Here is a 16,375-nt window from a genome sequence, read left to right as displayed (position 1 = left end):
TATTATGGCGATATAAATAACACACATTGTACAGCACTGCGGAGTGGAAGACTGCACTGGGAGGCGGGACCCGCCAAAAAACTTGCGGGCGCGGGCGGTCTTGCTGGGGCTGCGGGCGGTCAGGCACTGTACCTGCGGGTCCCGGTAATCCCGCGCAGTCCCGCAAGGCTGCCTTCTTGCTGCTCCCTTACAGTGTCTCCTAGCTTGCTCTGCCCAAGAACAAAACGGAGTCACGTGATGTGAAGTCACTTCCTGTGACTCCGCCTTGTTCCTGGGCGGAGCAAGAGAAGAGACGCCGTGAGGGAACAACTCGAGGGCAGCCGCGCGGGACTGCGCGGGAAATCAGGTAAGGAGGCGGGCATGATTGGCCACAAATGTGGCGGGAGCGGCACACCCACATTGCGGGAGCGGGATTAAAAAAGTAGTCCCGCGCAGCGCTCTACTGCGGAGTATGACGGTGATATATAAATAACATTGTACAGCGCTGCGGAGTATGACGGCGATATATAAATAATAACACATTGTACAGTGCTGTACCTATTTATAGAACATTATCATACCCTCTCTAAAACGCCGTTTCTCTAATGTGTACAAATGTAACATTTCTAGCCTTTCTGCATAACTAAAACTTTCCGTTCTTTTGCGGCCGTCCTCTGAAATTTCTCTAGTTCCATAATGTCATTTTTAAGAAAAGGCGCCCCGGAATTAATCTGCAGGTTTAAGGGGAGGTCTCCCTGCAGACCCATAAAGAGGCGGAGCCAATACTCCTTTTAGTACACGCCGATATCTTATTTGCCTGTGTAGCTGGCACTGCACCACGGCAAGCCTACTGTCCTCTTCATTAGTAGATTTCCCTAAGAAAACGCCATTTAATGATACTTTGCCATTTATCAGCCCAGTTACCCAATGACTCCAAATGCTTTTGCAGTGAAGGTACATCTAGTTCAGCCTTTATTACCCGACTTAACCGGCAAACACCAAGACCTGGGTGGCCCATAAAGAAATGAAAAAGCAGCGGATCCCTGACGTCTCTGCTTATCACATCCGTCCGCCTGGAGAACTTCCCATCTCTCTGCGTTCTTCCAGCCAGTTCTCAATCCGCAGACATTCGGCCCAAAGCCTGTTTCCAACAATTCGTAGAGTAATCTTCTGTGTGGAATCGTAACAAATGCCTTCGCAGAGTCTGACGAGATCCCATCCAGTGCAGCAGCAGATCCATACCTCTCCTCACCTCTCCATAGAATGTGTTAGTCTGACGAGATCCCATCCAGCGCAGCAGATCCATGCCTCTCCTCACCTCTCCATAGAATGCGTTACTCTGACGAGATCCGATCCAGCGCAGCAACAGATCCATACCTCTCCTCACCTCTCCATAGAATGCGTTACTCTGACAAGATCCCATCCAGTGCAGCAGCAGATCCATACCTCACCTCTCCATAGAATGCGTTACTCTGACGAGATCCCCTCCAGCGCAGCAGATCCATGCCTCTCCACAGAATGCGTTACTCTGACGAGATCCCACCCAGTGCAGCAGCAAATCCATACCTCTCCTCTCCATAGAATGCGTTAGTCTGACGAGATCTCATCCAGCGGAGCAGATCCATTCCTCTACTCACCTCTCCATAGAATGCGTTACTCTGACGAGATCCGATCCAGCGCAGCAGCAGATCCATACCTCTCCATAGAATGCGTTACTCTGACGAGATCCCATCCAGCGCAGCAGCAGATCCATACCTCTCCTCACCTCTCCATAGAATGCGTTACTCTGACGAGATCCGATCCAGCGCAGCAGATCCATGCCTCTCCTCACCTCCCCATAGAATACGTTAGTCTGACGAGATCCCATCCAGCGCAGCAGCAGATCCATGCCTCTCCTCACCTCTCCATAGAATGCGTTACTCTGACGAAATCCCATCCAGCACAGCAGATCCATGCCTCTCCTCACCTCTCCATAGAATGCGTTACTCTGACGAGATCCGATCCAGCGCAGCAGATCCATGCCTCTCCTCACCTCTCCATAGAATGCGTTACTCTGACGAGATCCGATCCAGCGCAGCAGCAGATCCATACCTCTCCTCACCTCTCCATACAATGCGTTACTCTGACGAGATCAGATCCAGCGCAGCAGATCCATGCCTCTCCTCACCTCCCCATAGAATACGTTAGTCTGACGAGATCCCATCCAGCGCAGCAGCAGATCCATGCCTCTCCTCACCTCTCCATAGAATGCGTTACTCTGACGGGATCCCATCCAGCGCAGCACATCCATACCTCTCCTCACCTCTCCATAGAATGCGTTAGTCTGACGAGATCCCATCCAGCGCAGCAGCAGATCCATACCTCTCCATAGAATGCGTTACTCTGACGAGATCCCATCCAGCGCAGCAGATCCATACCTCTCCTCACCTCTCCATAGAATGCATTAGTCTGACGAGATCCCATCCAGTGCAGCAGATCCATACCTCTCCTCACTTCTCCATAGAATGCGTTACTCTGACGAGAAGAAATCTTCCTTTAGCCACCCTCCAGTCCCCTCGGCGGATGTGAAGCTCGACGGTCTGTAACGGCCGGGCTGCCATTTTAAATGCGTGCACCGCATCGGCTTCATGCCAGAAATAAAACCAGCGGTATGGCCAGGGCCCGGCTTCGTTCATTAAGTACCCGTGGGTACGTACCCTCCGGCCCCCGGGGCTTTGTCTACCGTAACACCATTCAATTGTTTGAACACCTTTTCTTGTGTCAGCCAATCAAATGCAATTCCTTTTCTATACTGTCTAGCCTGGTGTTTATTCCCTCCTACCCATTCCTAGTTTAAAATCTCCTCCAGCCGTCTAGCCATCCTCTCCCCAAGCACATGAGCTCCTTGCAATCAGGTGTAATCCATCACGACTGTAGAGATTGTACCCCAGAGCAAAATCAGCCCAGTGCTCTAAAAACCCGAAGCCCTCCTTCTTACACCAAGACTTCAGCCATGCATTAAGCTGCCTAATCTATGAATAAGAGATAATAATAATAATATTAATAACCTCCCGCTGTCTTTGTGGGGTCGCACGGCACAGGGAGTATCTCTACCTGATCTACCTCCCTAAAATGACCTTTTCCTGACTCTCCATCTTCCTCTTACTATGCCGATAGTGCCAATATGGACCAAGACAGCTGGATCCTCACCAGCCTCTCCCAATAATCCATCCACTCTGTCTGTAATATGCCAAATGTGGCCCCCGGGAGCCGGCAAACCACGTGGTTATTGCGATGAGAGCCACAGATTACCCTGTCTGTCCCCACCACCCCAACCTGCCTGGGCTTCTCTCTCTCATCTTGATTCTCTCTATGGTAGAGGAGCCGTTATCCCGGCTGTTAGGGAGAAGTTTTCTAAATGAGCAAATGTGTTGGGATGGAGGAACTGGGACTGGCTCCCCTCCACCGCTGCAGCCACGTGTGACGGTCACCCGACGAGGTGTCTCGTTTCCTTCTGACTGATCATCGCTTGGTGACCTGGCTAAGCTCCGCTCAGTGGGCGAGAGACTCCTCTCACGGGTGTCAACCTCCCTCGGTGCTAGAGCTTCAACCTGAGCTTCTTCCAGACAGCGGCCATTCCCTCACATCGGACCCCGGAACTGCTGTTATGCCGCTAGGAGGCCTCATGCCAGACGTCGGCCGTGGAAACCATGCCCTTCTCTAAAAATATTCTAAAAATGGCTATATTTGGCTGAGGGTTTGTCTCCATGGCAATGAGTAAATAAACGTAACGGCTGCCTTAATAATTCACTAGAGGGTCTAGAGCAAAATATTTGCGCATAGCCGGGCAAACGAGACAAATCTGGCGCAAAGTGTTTGTGAATTTGCGCAGTTGCAGAAGCTCTGGCACGCACGCCACTTTGTACTACATCTCCCAGTGTGCATAGGGAGACGGTTTCCGGCACAGACGGGAAGTTTCCCTGGCGCAGCCACCTGTTGTTAGGGTGGGTGGGGCTAAAGTCTGTGAAGCAGTCTAAAAAAAGTGGGCGTGACAATGCGGTCGTACACGAAGGTTCGAAGGGTATGGGCGGGGATCCTGTAAAGCTACTCCGTTTCTCATTGGGTAGATACCCACGTGCAGGGCGATGTCACTGGACTTCCGGTCCTCGCGCTGTGTTTGAGGGCGGGTCTTCCGGCTATCAGGTGTCTGCAGCATTTGGGTCCTGTACTAGAGGTGAGTAGCGGGGGCTGCTTGGCGGGCCGTCGGCTTCAGCGTCTAGGGGTCAATCCCCCCCCCTTACCTAACCCCTTTCAGATGCCCCAGCATGCTTGGCCCTTCCCTGATACTCTGCACCCGTCCCCCTTCAGATGCCCCTTCCCTTGTCAGATGCCCCTTCCGTTGTCAGATGCCCCTTCCGTTGTCAGATGCCCCTTCCGTTGTCAGATGCCCCTTCCGTTGTCAGATGCCCCTTCCGTTGTCAGATGCCCCTTCCGTTGTCAGATGCCCCTTCCCTTGTCAGATGCCCCTTCCCTTGTCAGATGCCCCTTCCCTTGTCAGATGCCCCTTCCCTTGTCAGATGCCCCTTCCCTTGTCAGATGCCCCTTCCCTTGTCAGATGCCCCTTCCCTTGTCAGATGCCCCTTCCCTTGTCAGATGCCCCTTCCCTTGTCAGATGCCCCTGTTGTGCAGCTCCATTGCTAATTATCTGCTGCCCCCTACCCGCCCACGCTAGCTGCCCTTGTCTGGTCTGCCCGTTCCCCACATTAGCTGCCCTTTTGGAGCTGCCACAATAGGGAGGCAGTAATGTGACCCCCCCCCCCCCACGTTAACTGCCCCTAGGTGTATGCAGTCCCGCAGCTCTCCGCTTAACCGATCCCCCTCCCTGACACTTGCTGAGGCCTTCTGGCATTTTACCCTGACTTGGTACTGGCTGTTTATGTGGGCTTTTATGCCAACATTACTGGGGTATTACTGGAGTATTGCTGGGTTTGGGAGACCCGGTCAGGGCAGTTCTGCTGGTTATGGAAGGAGGACTTTTGATGGTGTTAGTTTTATTTCTGAAGAGATTTTTTTGTTAATGTGGCCCTTTTCAGTTGCTGATAGGAGTGAACCGTCTCACCGTGACTTGTCTGGTGCCAATATGTCGCTAGTGACTTGCCGGGTGTCTATAGTGGACCGTGTCGCTAGTGACTTGCCGGGTGTCTATAGTGGACCGTGTCGCTAGTGACTTGCCGGGTGTCTATAGTGGACCGTGTCGCTAGTGACTTGCCGGGTGTCTATAGTGGACCGTGTCGCTAGTGACTTGCCGGGTGTCTATAGTGGACCGTGTCGCTAGTGACTTGCCGGGTGTCTATAGTGGACCGTGTCGCTAGTGACTTGCCGGGTGTCTATAGTGACTTTAGGACTCTGATAAGGGAGATTCTCATGCAGAGGTGGAGACAAGTGTCATGTGGGGGAGGGGCAGGCTGTGTCTGCAGGTGGTGGAAAGTCTGGGGGGGGTTCTGCCCCCCCCATGTTTCTGTTGGGGGAGGGGTCTGGCCATACTGGCTTGTAGTACTTGTCTAATGGGTCATGTCGATTTTCTGTGATTGGCTGACATTGCATGGCGTGTTGAGTTGGTGTCATGGCCCATTGTGGCCACTTATGCTACATGTGGCCTACATGTGGCCCTACTGTGTCTATGGCAATGTGTGGCCCCTGCTGTTTGTGTGCTTTTACTCTGGGGGTTGGCTTTTGGCCTGCGGGTTGGGGGTGGCGCGGCTCCCGGCTTTTGGCCTGTGGGTGGTGGTCTGCGGGTTGGGGGTGGCGGTCTGCGGGTTGGGGGTGGCGCGGCTCCCGGCTTTTGGCCTGTGGGTTGGGAGTGGTGTGGCTCACGGCTGGTGACCTGCGGGTTGGGGGTGGCAGTCTGCGGGTTGGGGGTGGTGCGGCTCACGGCTGTTGGGTGCCGGTTGTGGGTGGCACGTCTTTGGTTTGGCTGGGCGTGACCGTCGGTTGTGGGTGGCGCAGCTCCCGGCTGTTGGCCTGCGGGTTGGGGCTGTTGGCCGCCGGTTCTGGGTGCACCTCTTTGGTTTGGCTGGGTGCGGCCGCCGGTTGTTGGTGGTGCGGCTCCCGACTTTTGGCTGCCGGTTGTGGGTGGCACGTCTTTGGTTTGGCGGGGCGCGACTGTCGGTTGGGTGGCGCGGCTCCCGGCTGCTGGCCGCCGGTTGGGGGTGGCACGGCTGTCGGTTGGGTGGTATCCATGTGTTAAGCAGGGTGTCTGTTGCTGTCGTCTGATTAATGTCGCTGTAATCCCCACATCTGTTTTTCGTGTATGTTTTGTGGGTTCCTGGCCTGCCGCAGAGTGTCAGACCTCCTGGGTTGTGGGCTGCAGGCCCCGTGGCTAGCGGTGGGGTGAGGGGTGGCGTCGCCCACCTCCTCTGCCAGTTTGTGCTGAGCCAGCAGATCAAAGTACATTCCTAATCCTAGAGGATTTACCGGATTTAGCTCCAGCCTAACCTGCCACGTCTGCCACAACCTGGAGGAGACGGCAGCGAGAGCCCCGTTCACACCGGCTGAGACGCCCACCTCGGGAAGGCAGCCCCGATCTGGGGGATAGGCGTAAAGTTAGAGAGGACGGAGGGTTTATCAGCTGGAAGGTGGGGCAGGGTATCCACTCCTCCAGGAGAGTGGGCAGAAATTGCTTCTGGAGGGCATTAACCAATTGGAGCCCCACTCCTTCTCCACTAGGGAATAGACTCTTCAGTGGGTGAGAAGCTTGTTTGTCGCGGTGTTGGCCTGTGGTCCTGCAGCATGCTCGCCAATCAGTCTGCCGCCTGCCTGTTCTCGGGCGTCTGCGCCACGATGTTTGCCGTGGCGTTGGTGTATTATCTTTATTGGTGAGTCGGCTGCTGGTGGCTTCACAGCCCATACCTTGTGTGGAATCTGCCTCCAACCGATCGATTGCTCCCTGCACGCCGGCGCTGGCGGCGGGTGAGGGCATCTGATGGAGTGAGCGCGGGTTTGTGTGAATGGGATGAATTACTGGAGACCGCGGGCAGACTCTGGCTCGTGGCTTCCTGCCCCTGGCTCGTGGCTTCCTGCCCCTGGCTCGTGGCTTCCTGCCCCTGGCTCGTGGCTTCCTGCCCCTGGCTCGTGGCTTCCTGCCCCTGGCTCGTGGCTTCACTAAACTACCTTTACTGGGCGTGAGGGAGAGCCGCATAACTGAATGCAGCGTCGGTTGGTGGCCGTGGAGGAGATCGGCTGCTCTTAGTTAATCCGATGCTGAATCCATTTACGTGACAACATACAGCCGTCCAGCGCAGACTCGGTCCTTGTGGGCACGGCCCGGGGGGCCAGTGGGTGGGGTGGGGCAGCCTTTATACTCGTTGAGTGACTTCTTTGTGTGTGACTCTCCGCAGGACGGTAGCTCTGAGCGAGGGTCCGTGTAAGCGGTACTGAGTGTCGGCTGCAGGATGGGCGTTTGGGGCTTTGTGAAGACGCAGTTTGTGGTCCACCTTCTCATCGGATTCGTGTTCGTGGTCAGCGGCCTCATCATAAACTTCCTGCAGCTCTGTACGGTCCCGCTATGGAGTTACAACAAGCAGCTCTACCGGAGGGTCAACTGCCGGCTCGCCTACTCTCTGTGGAGCCGTGAGTACCCAGCGATGGCGCGGAGGGAGGGCAAGCGGGTTTGGTTGCACTGTGCCCCATCCTCTGGTCCTTGGGGCATGCTGTGCCTTGGTGCATGACCACAGGTGAGCAAACCAGACACTCCCGTGTCGGGTAATATGTGGAGCGCATGTTCACAAGAGCTTAGTGTAAGGAGTAAATGATCGTCTAGGTCCGGAGTCCAAACGTGGCTCTAGTATCCTCTGCCTACCCCCTCCCATAAACATATCCCCCACCTCGGGGCACGTTTCATAGATAACCACCTCCACTGACACCAGGACACTTCCCTGAGCTAGAAATTGTGTCGGAGAGGAGGCCGCATTTTCTTAATGCACAAGATGGGTGGCAGCAGGTAGACGGGGCAAGTAGTCCTCATACAAGGGCAGTTAATCTTAAAGGTGGCTGCGTAAGCGCTTTCCTTATCCCTCCAGGCTTTACTCCTCAGTATATGGGTCGGACTGTGGACCCACGTGTGCCCCGGCTGTGGGGTTAGTCTGGGGGGGGGGGTTAGTCATGGTATCGGGTTGGTGTCGTGTTTTCAGCCCTTTCACGCGGTGCAGGGTGGTAAGAGGGTTTATGACCTGTAGGTCACACAAGTTTCTCTGTTGCCCCCCAGAGCTGGTGATGCTGTTGGAGTGGTGGTCCGGCACGCAGTGCACCCTCTTCACGGACCAGCAGACGGTGGACCACTTTGGGAAGGAGCACGTGGTCATCATCCTGAACCACAACTTTGAGATCGATTTCCTTTGTGGCTGGACCATGTGTGAGCGCTTCGGGGTGCTGGGGGTGAGATTCTCCTGCTCTGCCTGCGGTCGGGCCCTTCACGGAGCGCGCGCCGGGTCTCTGCTTCCTGTCCACTCTATTCTCCCGCGCTTGCTTGGAGCTCCCATGCGCCCCCGCAGACTCGCCTCTCTGCTTGCTCCCCACCACTGATACTCCTCTTCCTTAATGGTGGTTCCCCCACCCCTCGCTTCTCACTCTCCTCTCTGTCTTGGTGTCCCTTGTCCCGCAGAGCTCCAAGGTCCTTGCGAAGAAGGAGCTCCAGATGGTGCCACTGATCGGTTGGACGTGGTACTTCCTGGAGATCGTCTTCTGTAAACGAAAGTGGGAAGAAGACAGAGATACCGTGATCCATGGCATCAGGAGCCTGTGTGATTACCCCGAGTATATGTGGGTGCGTGCGCTCTATTGTATAGACACGGGGAATATGGGATTACCCAGAGTATATGTGGTGCATGCGCTCTATTGTATAGACACGGGGAATATGGGATTACCCAGAGTATATGTGGTGCATGCGCTCTATTGTATAAACACGTGGAATATGGGATTACCCAGAGTATATGTGGGTGCATGCGCTCTATTGTATAGACACGGGGAATATGGGATTACCCAGAGTATATGTGCGTGAGCTCTATTGTATAGACACGGGGAATATGGGATTACCCAGAGTATGTGGTGCATGCGCTCTATTGTATAGATATACCGGTGTGGCGCACTCTGTACCCCTATGGTAGATTACCTTCACCGTTCCTACCCCTTTTATATTGGGGCGCACGCACGGTTCTCAGTGTTACCCCCCCTCACGTGCCCCGTGTTTTTCTGCCCCCCGTAGTTCTTGCTGTACTGCGAAGGGACTCGTTTCACAGAAACAAAGCATCGGATCAGCATGGAGGTGGCTGATAAGAAGGGACTGGCGCGTCTGAAGCACCATCTCCTGCCCCGCACCCGCGGCTTCACAACCGCCGTCCAGTGCCTGCGCGGGACAGGTAACTTCTCCGATTCCACCGTGCTCGCTCTCTCTCTCGCTCTCTCTCCTTTTGTGTGCGCGCGTGCGCTCTCTCTCCTTTTGTGTGCGCGCGCGCGCGCGCGCTCTCTCTCCTTTTGTGTGCGCGCGCGCGCGCGCTCTCTCTCCTTTTGTGTTTTTGTGTGCGCGCGCGCGCGCGTCTCTCTCCTTTTGTGTGCGCGCTCTCTCTCCTTTTGTGTGCGCGCTCTCTCTCCTTTTGTGTGCGCGCGCTCTCTCTCCTTTTGTGTGCGCGCGCTCTCTCTCCTTTTGTGTGCGCGCTCTCTCTCCTTTTGTGTGCGCCGCTCTCTCTCCTTTTGTGTGCGCGCGCTCTCTCTCCTTTTGTGTGCGCGCGCTCTCTCTCTCCTTTTGTGTGCGCGCGCTCTCTCTCCTTTTGTGCGCGCGCGCGCTCTCTCTCCTTTGTGCGCGCGCGCGCGCTCTCTCTCCTTTTGTGCGCGCGCGCGCTCTCTCTCCTTTTGTGCGCGCGCGCGCTCTCTCTCCTTTTGTGCGCGCGCGCGCGCTCTCTCTCCTTTTGTGCGCGCGCGCGCTCTCTCTCCTTTTGTGCGCCGCGCGCGCTCTCTCTCCTTTTGTGCGCGCGCGCGCTCCTCTCTCCTTTTGTGTGCGCGCGCGCTCTCTCTCTCTCTCTCTCTCCTTTTGCGCGCGCGCGCTCTCGCTCTCTCTCTCGTCGCGCTCTCTCTCTCTCTCTCTCTCTCTCTCTCTCTCTCGCGCTCTCTCGCTCTCTCTCTCTCTCTCTCGCTCCTCTCTCTCTCTCTCTCTCGCTCTCTCTCTCTCTCTCGCTCTCTCTCTCTCTCTCTCTCTCTCTCTCTCTCCGCTCGCTCTCCGCTCGCTCGCTCGCTCGCTCTCTCGCTCGCTCTCTCTCTCTCCTCTCTCTCCTCTCGCTCGCTCGCTCTCTCACTCTCTCACGTCTCTTTCTCCTTTTGTGCGCTCGCTCACGCTGCCCTCCGTCTCTTCCAGCCACTGCAGTCTACGATGTGACGTTGAATTTCCGTGGGAATAAGAACCCGTCTCTGCTGGGGATTTTATATGGAAAGAAATACGAAGCGGATATGTGTGTGCGGTGAGTGGCTGTCCGGGCCCCTTTGTGCCTGTCTGCCCCTCCCCCTTGTGTGTGGCGCTCGCCTGTCTGCCCCTCCCCCTTGTGTGTGGCGCTCGCCTGTCTGCCCCTCCCCCTTGTTTGTGGTGCTCGCTTGCCTGCCCCTCCCCCTTGTTTGTGGTGCTCGCTTGCCTGCCCCCCTACTCCTGCGCGTCTCACTCTTGAGTCTCCGTCGCAGGCGTTTCCCGCTGGAGGACGTTCCGCTCGATGAGAAGGAGGCAGCTGACTGGCTTCACGGCTGTACCAAGAAAAGGTAACGGGTCACTTGGAGGGGGGGGGTGTTCGGGATTTGGAAATTTAATGCGTGTTTGCGGTGCCCTCCGCACCAGGAAGGGTTAATTACCTGATCCTAGACAGATGAACAGAAGCGTTGGGGAGATATCGGTGGCAGCCGATGACTTAATGGGGAGGAATAATCCTAGTATATATATATATATATATATATATTTATATTTATTTTTTTTGAGAATGTTCTGTTAACTGTTGCGGCTTTTCCCAGGATGCTTTGCAGGAACGATACCTCCAGGAGGGCACCTTCCCCGGCACCCGAATTGTACCCCGTCGGCGGCCCTGGACTCTCCTCAACTTCTTATTTTGGGCCACGCTCCTCCTGTCGCCTCTGTTCTCTTTCGCGATCGGCATCTTTGCGAGCGGCTCCCCCTTTTTAATCCTCTCCTTTATTGGCTTCATGTGGACAGGTAATTCATGTGGGGGGGCGCATGTGGTGCAGAAAGATGGGGGTTCAGGCAAATAGGGGGAGAGCAGTCGGATAATTTGTTTGGTTACGGGAGGGATTGTGGCGGCGAGTGGATAATTCCCGTGGGGGGTTGCGGATGGAGTAGAGGCGGATCATTTGTGTGGTTATGGGGGGGTGGAGCTGCATTGGGGGGAGGGGCGGTGATGCTGCCGGACCGCCTCACTTGTGTTCCCTTGTCTGCCTGACTTGTGTTCCCTTGTCTGCCTGACTTGTTTTCCCCTTGTCTGCCAGCCTCGTTTGCCGTCCGGCGTCTCATCGGGGTTACTGAGATTGAACGAGGATCGAGTTACGGGAATCGGGAGGTGAAGAAGAGTGATTAGGAGCCGGCGCGGCACTAGAGGAGAGCGTCTGGACTGTATCTTGGTTTATACTTCTTACTAACATGGACTATGTGGGAGGAGCTTCCCTCAGAGCCCTCCCCCACGGAGCAGCACCAAGAGCCAATAGGATCCTGCCATTTCACAGGCACTAGAACACCAGAGTTCTGTCCATTTTTTTTTTTTATTTCGTGCCCTATTCCTCGTTTGTCTCGCCTCCCACTGCCCCTGCTCCAGTATATTTCACCCAGCGTAGCCGTGTTCTCCCTCCTTGGCCCGTGTTTCGCCTGCTCTGTTTAGGTTGGGGCTTTTGGGCACTTGTGCCTGCCTCTCCTCTCTAGAAGCTCGTCTGAGCCGGACCCCCAGCCATGTAAACAACTTCCCCGGCCAAAAGGGACCAGCCCCTATGCGGTGCTCTTCAGCAGCATGTGTTTCGAGCCGGCCAGATCTGCTGCGGGGGGGAGGGGGGCATTCTGGGGCGTTACTACTTGAGAGACGAGTAAGAACCAGTAAAGCTCCTCCAACGCAGGGCCACTAACCCCCTTAAGGGGCCTCTCTGACAGCGTAAGGGTTAATGTCCAACCACCTCTGCCTGTAGCGGGATCTTCGGCTTCGCTTGCACAGGCATCATATCGTTGGGAGCAGACACTGCATGTAGGGGCTGAACCTGCGCCTGTACACGCGTGTCCTATTACTATGCAGTGTGTGTATGTGGGGTTTCCAGTGGAAACGCATCCTGTCCTTTAGACGGGGATGGGCGCGGATCCTGCTGTCGCGTGTACGCTGTCTGTGTGTCACGCTCGTTCCCTGTGTGTAAAAGCTCTGTCCCCGTGCATGCACAGCGTGGGGTTGCTTCCACGTGCTCTGTAGGACTCACATGTACGGGTGCGTGTCAGAGACATACACAGGGATGGCCGGCTCGCTCTGTGTACACGCAGGAGCTTAGTCGGATGCTTTGGGTATGTATGTATGATGTGGCCCGTGTCTGATCTGTGTCCTTGGCTCACTTTATGGGCATGGGCCCAGCTCGCTCTGTGTATGTGCAGGAGCCTAGTGTGGGCCGCGCACTCGGCTTGCATTGCATACGTACATGCGTGTGTGGTCTGTGTTCGCGTGCCCGGCTTGCTCTGTGTACACGTAGGAGCCTAGTGTGGGCCGTGTGCTCTGTTTGCTTTGTGTATGTACCTACACGCGTGTGATCCGTGTCCTTGTCTCTCGCTCTCTCTCTCTGTACACGCACTCACACTACACGATGCTGCCGGTTTGATCCTCCCCTGTAACGACGCTAGGAGTAACAAATATTAAAGCTATGAGTTGAACTACGTGTCTGTGTCCTCTGCCTGCCCTCTCCTGGTCCGTGTTCTCTCCGTGTGCTCCGATATGACTGCATGAAACACAATACTGAAACCCCCACACCCTGTATACATAATCACACACAGTGCCTGGCAACACAGGGGTTAATAATTCCTCTGTGATCCCTCCAGCAAAGCAAACACCTGTGGTCGGCATCACACAGGTAAAGGAGAGGCGGGGGGGCACGTAACTACCCCGGAGCAGGAAGGGTAATTCAGGGGGTAGGTAAAGGAGGGGGGGGGACCTAACTTGTTCCTGGGGCAGGAAGGGTAATAATTTAGGGGGTAGGTAAGGGGGGGGGGCATGTAACTTGTTCCTGGCGCAGGAAGGGTAATAATTCAGGGGGTAGGTAAAGGAGGGAGGGGGGGCACATAACTTACATAGTACATACGTTTTGTTTTTTTCTTTCAACCTTATGAACTAAGTCCATCAAGTTCACCCCTTCTACCCAACCTTCCTATTCTTGATCCAAAAGAAGGCAAAAAAACCCCCTAATTAAGCGACTTCCAATGCTGCCGTCGGGGGGGGGGGGGAATTCTTGACTCCAAGCGGCAATCGGATTTCTCCTTGGATCCAGAAGCTCTTAAATATTAATGTTCTATTTATATCCCTGTATATCATGCCTTTCTAAGAAAATATCGAGGCCCCTTTTGAAGGCATCTGATGTATATGATAACCACCCCCCATGGCAGTGAATTCCATACCTTAATTGTCCTCACTGTAAAGAATCCCTTCCTTTGTCGTCTATGAAACCTGCGCTCTTCCCGTCTCAGAGGACGACCTCTTGTTCTTTGTACATTTCTGTTAATGAACAGGTCACTGAAGAGCTCTTTATATCGGCCCTGCATATATATATATATATATAATGTGTATCGGCCCCGCATATATTTATGTAATGCGTATCGGCCCCGCATATATATTTATGTAATGCGTATCGGCCCCGCATATATTTATATAATGCATATCGGCCCCGCGTATATTTATATAATGCGTATCGGCCCGCATATATATATATATATATGTGTATTGGCCCCGCATATATTTATATAATGCGTATCGGCCCTGCATATATTTATATAATGTATATCGGCCCCGCATATATTTATATAATGTATATCGGCCCCGCATATATATATATATATGTGTATTGGCCCCGTAAATATTTATATAATGCATATCGACCCCGCATATATATATATATATATATAATGTATATCGGCCCCGCATATATATATATAATGTGTATCGGCCCCGCATATATTTATATAATGTATATCGGCCCCGCATATATTTATATAATGTATATCGGCCCTGCATATATTTATATAATGTTATCATATCCCCTCTGAGATGCCGTTTTTCCATTGTATATAATTGTAACTTTTTTAGTCACTCTTCATAACGCGTATCTCCCAATCCCCTTATTCATTTTGTTTTCCTCCTTTGTACTTTTTCTAATTCCATAATGTCCTTTTTAAGGACCGGTGCCCAGAATTGTACCGCGTATGCAGGATGAGGTCTTACCATCGACCTGTAAAGAGTCAGATAATATCCTCCTCCCGTGAATCAATACCTCGTTTTATGCTGCCAAAACCTTATTGGCCCTTGCAGCTGCTTGCTGGCATTGCGCACTGTTGTCAACCGTTATTCCTAAATCCTCCTCATTGGTAGTTTCCCCCAAGGATATTCCATTTAAAGAATAGGTCGCATTTTTATTATTTTTACCATAATGCATAACTTTGCATTTATCGATGTTGAACCTCATCTGCCACTCGCACGCCCGGCCCTCAATCTTCCTGCAAAGAAGAAACATCAAGATTAGTCTGAATTACCCGGCCTAATTTTGTGTCATCAGCAAAAACTGTGACATGGCTCTCAATGCAGCTTGGGAGATCGTTTATAAATAAATTAAAAAGAGACCCCTGAGGCCTCCACTTAATACCTGCGTACAGGCTGAGAAACATCCATTCACAACAACCCTCTGCATTCTATCTTTCAGCCAATTTCTGATCCACAGACAGACATTTGCCCCTAAGCCTATTTCTGTTAATTTATAGACCAGCCTTTTATGTGGAACCGTATCAAACGCCTTGACAAAGTCCAGATAAATCCCATCTACAGCCACCCCCAGGTCTATATTTTTACTAACTTCTTCATAGTTAGGTTGGTTTGACGAGATCCGTCTTTCACAAATCCATGCTGACTTCTACTGATTGGATTCTGGATCAAGATATGATCTTGAATGTATAACCTTTATTATTATTATCTTTTATTTATATAACCTTTAGCAACCCTTCAAATAATTTCCCCACTACCGATGTTAAGCTTACTGGCCGGTAATCGCCCGGTAATAATTCAGGGGGTAGGTAAAGGATGGGGGGCACGTAACTTGACCCCGGGGCAGGAAAGGTTATCATTCAGGGGGTAGTTAAAGTAGGGTGGGGCACGTAACTTGACCCCAGGGCAGGAAGGGTAATAATTCAGGCGGTAGGTAAAGTGGGGGGGGGCATGTATCTTGACCCCGGGGCAGGAAGGTTAATAATTCAGGCGGCAGGTAAAGTGGGGGGGCACGTATCTTGACCCCGGGGCAGGAAGGTTAATAATTCAGGCGGCAGGTAAAGTGGGGGGGGCACGTAACGACCCCGGGGCAGGAGGGTTAATAATTAGGGGATAGGTAAAGGAGAGGAGGGCACATGCACCGCTGCAGGGGTGGCAGGGGAGGGGGAGCAAGCGCCTCTGTCGGGGTGCGACATGCAAGCTACTGAGGCTCGGGGCAATGGGGCACCGAAGCGTGGCTTCTGTGGTGGTAAACGGCTGGGGCAATTTAAGAATGTCTGGGTGCAAATACCAGGCGACAAACATTACCTGCAGGGCAACTAAGCCCGTGGGTGACACCCAGTCTCGGGACGAATGGGCAGATTCTCAGGGTTTTTACCTCAGTCTGGGGCTGAATGGGCAGATTCTCAGGGTTTTACCCCAGTCTTGGGGTGAATGGGCAAATTCTCTGGGTTTTTACCCCAGTCTCGGAGTGAATGGGCAGATTCTCAGGGTTTTTACCCCAGTCTCGAGCTGAATGGGCAGATTCTCAGGATTTTACCCCAGTCTCAGGGTGAATAGGCAGATTCTCAGGGTTATTACCCCAGTCTCAGGGTGAATGGGCAGATTCTTAGGGTTTTACCCCAGTCTCAGGGTGAATGGGCAGATTCCCAGGGTTTTTTAACCCAGTCTCGGGGGTGCATGGGCAGATTCTCATGGTTTTTACCCCAGTCTCTGGCGAATAGGCAGGTTCTCAGGGTTTTTACCCGTCTCGGGCTGAATGGGCAGATTCTCAGGGTTTTTACCCCAGTCTCAAGCTGAATGGGCAGATTCTCAGGATTTTACCCCAGTCACAGGGTGAATGGGCAGATTCTCAGGGTTATTACCCCAGTCTCGGGGTGAATTTGCAGATT

At 53.4% G+C, this 16,375-nt stretch overlaps 1 pseudogene; it reads left to right on the top strand.

Moving 5' to 3' along the window:
* The first annotated feature begins 7,409 nt into the window (after positions 1-7,409).
* Positions 7,410-11,576, top strand: LOC149272746 (1-acyl-sn-glycerol-3-phosphate acyltransferase gamma-like; annotated as a pseudogene).
* The last annotated feature ends 4,799 nt before the right edge of the window (positions 11,577-16,375 follow it).

The sequence above is a fragment of the Sceloporus occidentalis genome, unplaced genomic scaffold (genome assembly GCF_023333645.1).
Source record: "Sceloporus occidentalis isolate IW3139 unplaced genomic scaffold, rSceOcc1.0.p SCAF_421, whole genome shotgun sequence".
NCBI classification, from domain to species: domain Eukaryota; kingdom Metazoa; phylum Chordata; class Lepidosauria; order Squamata; family Phrynosomatidae; genus Sceloporus; species Sceloporus occidentalis.
This window is presented reverse-complemented; position numbering and strand designations above follow the sequence as displayed.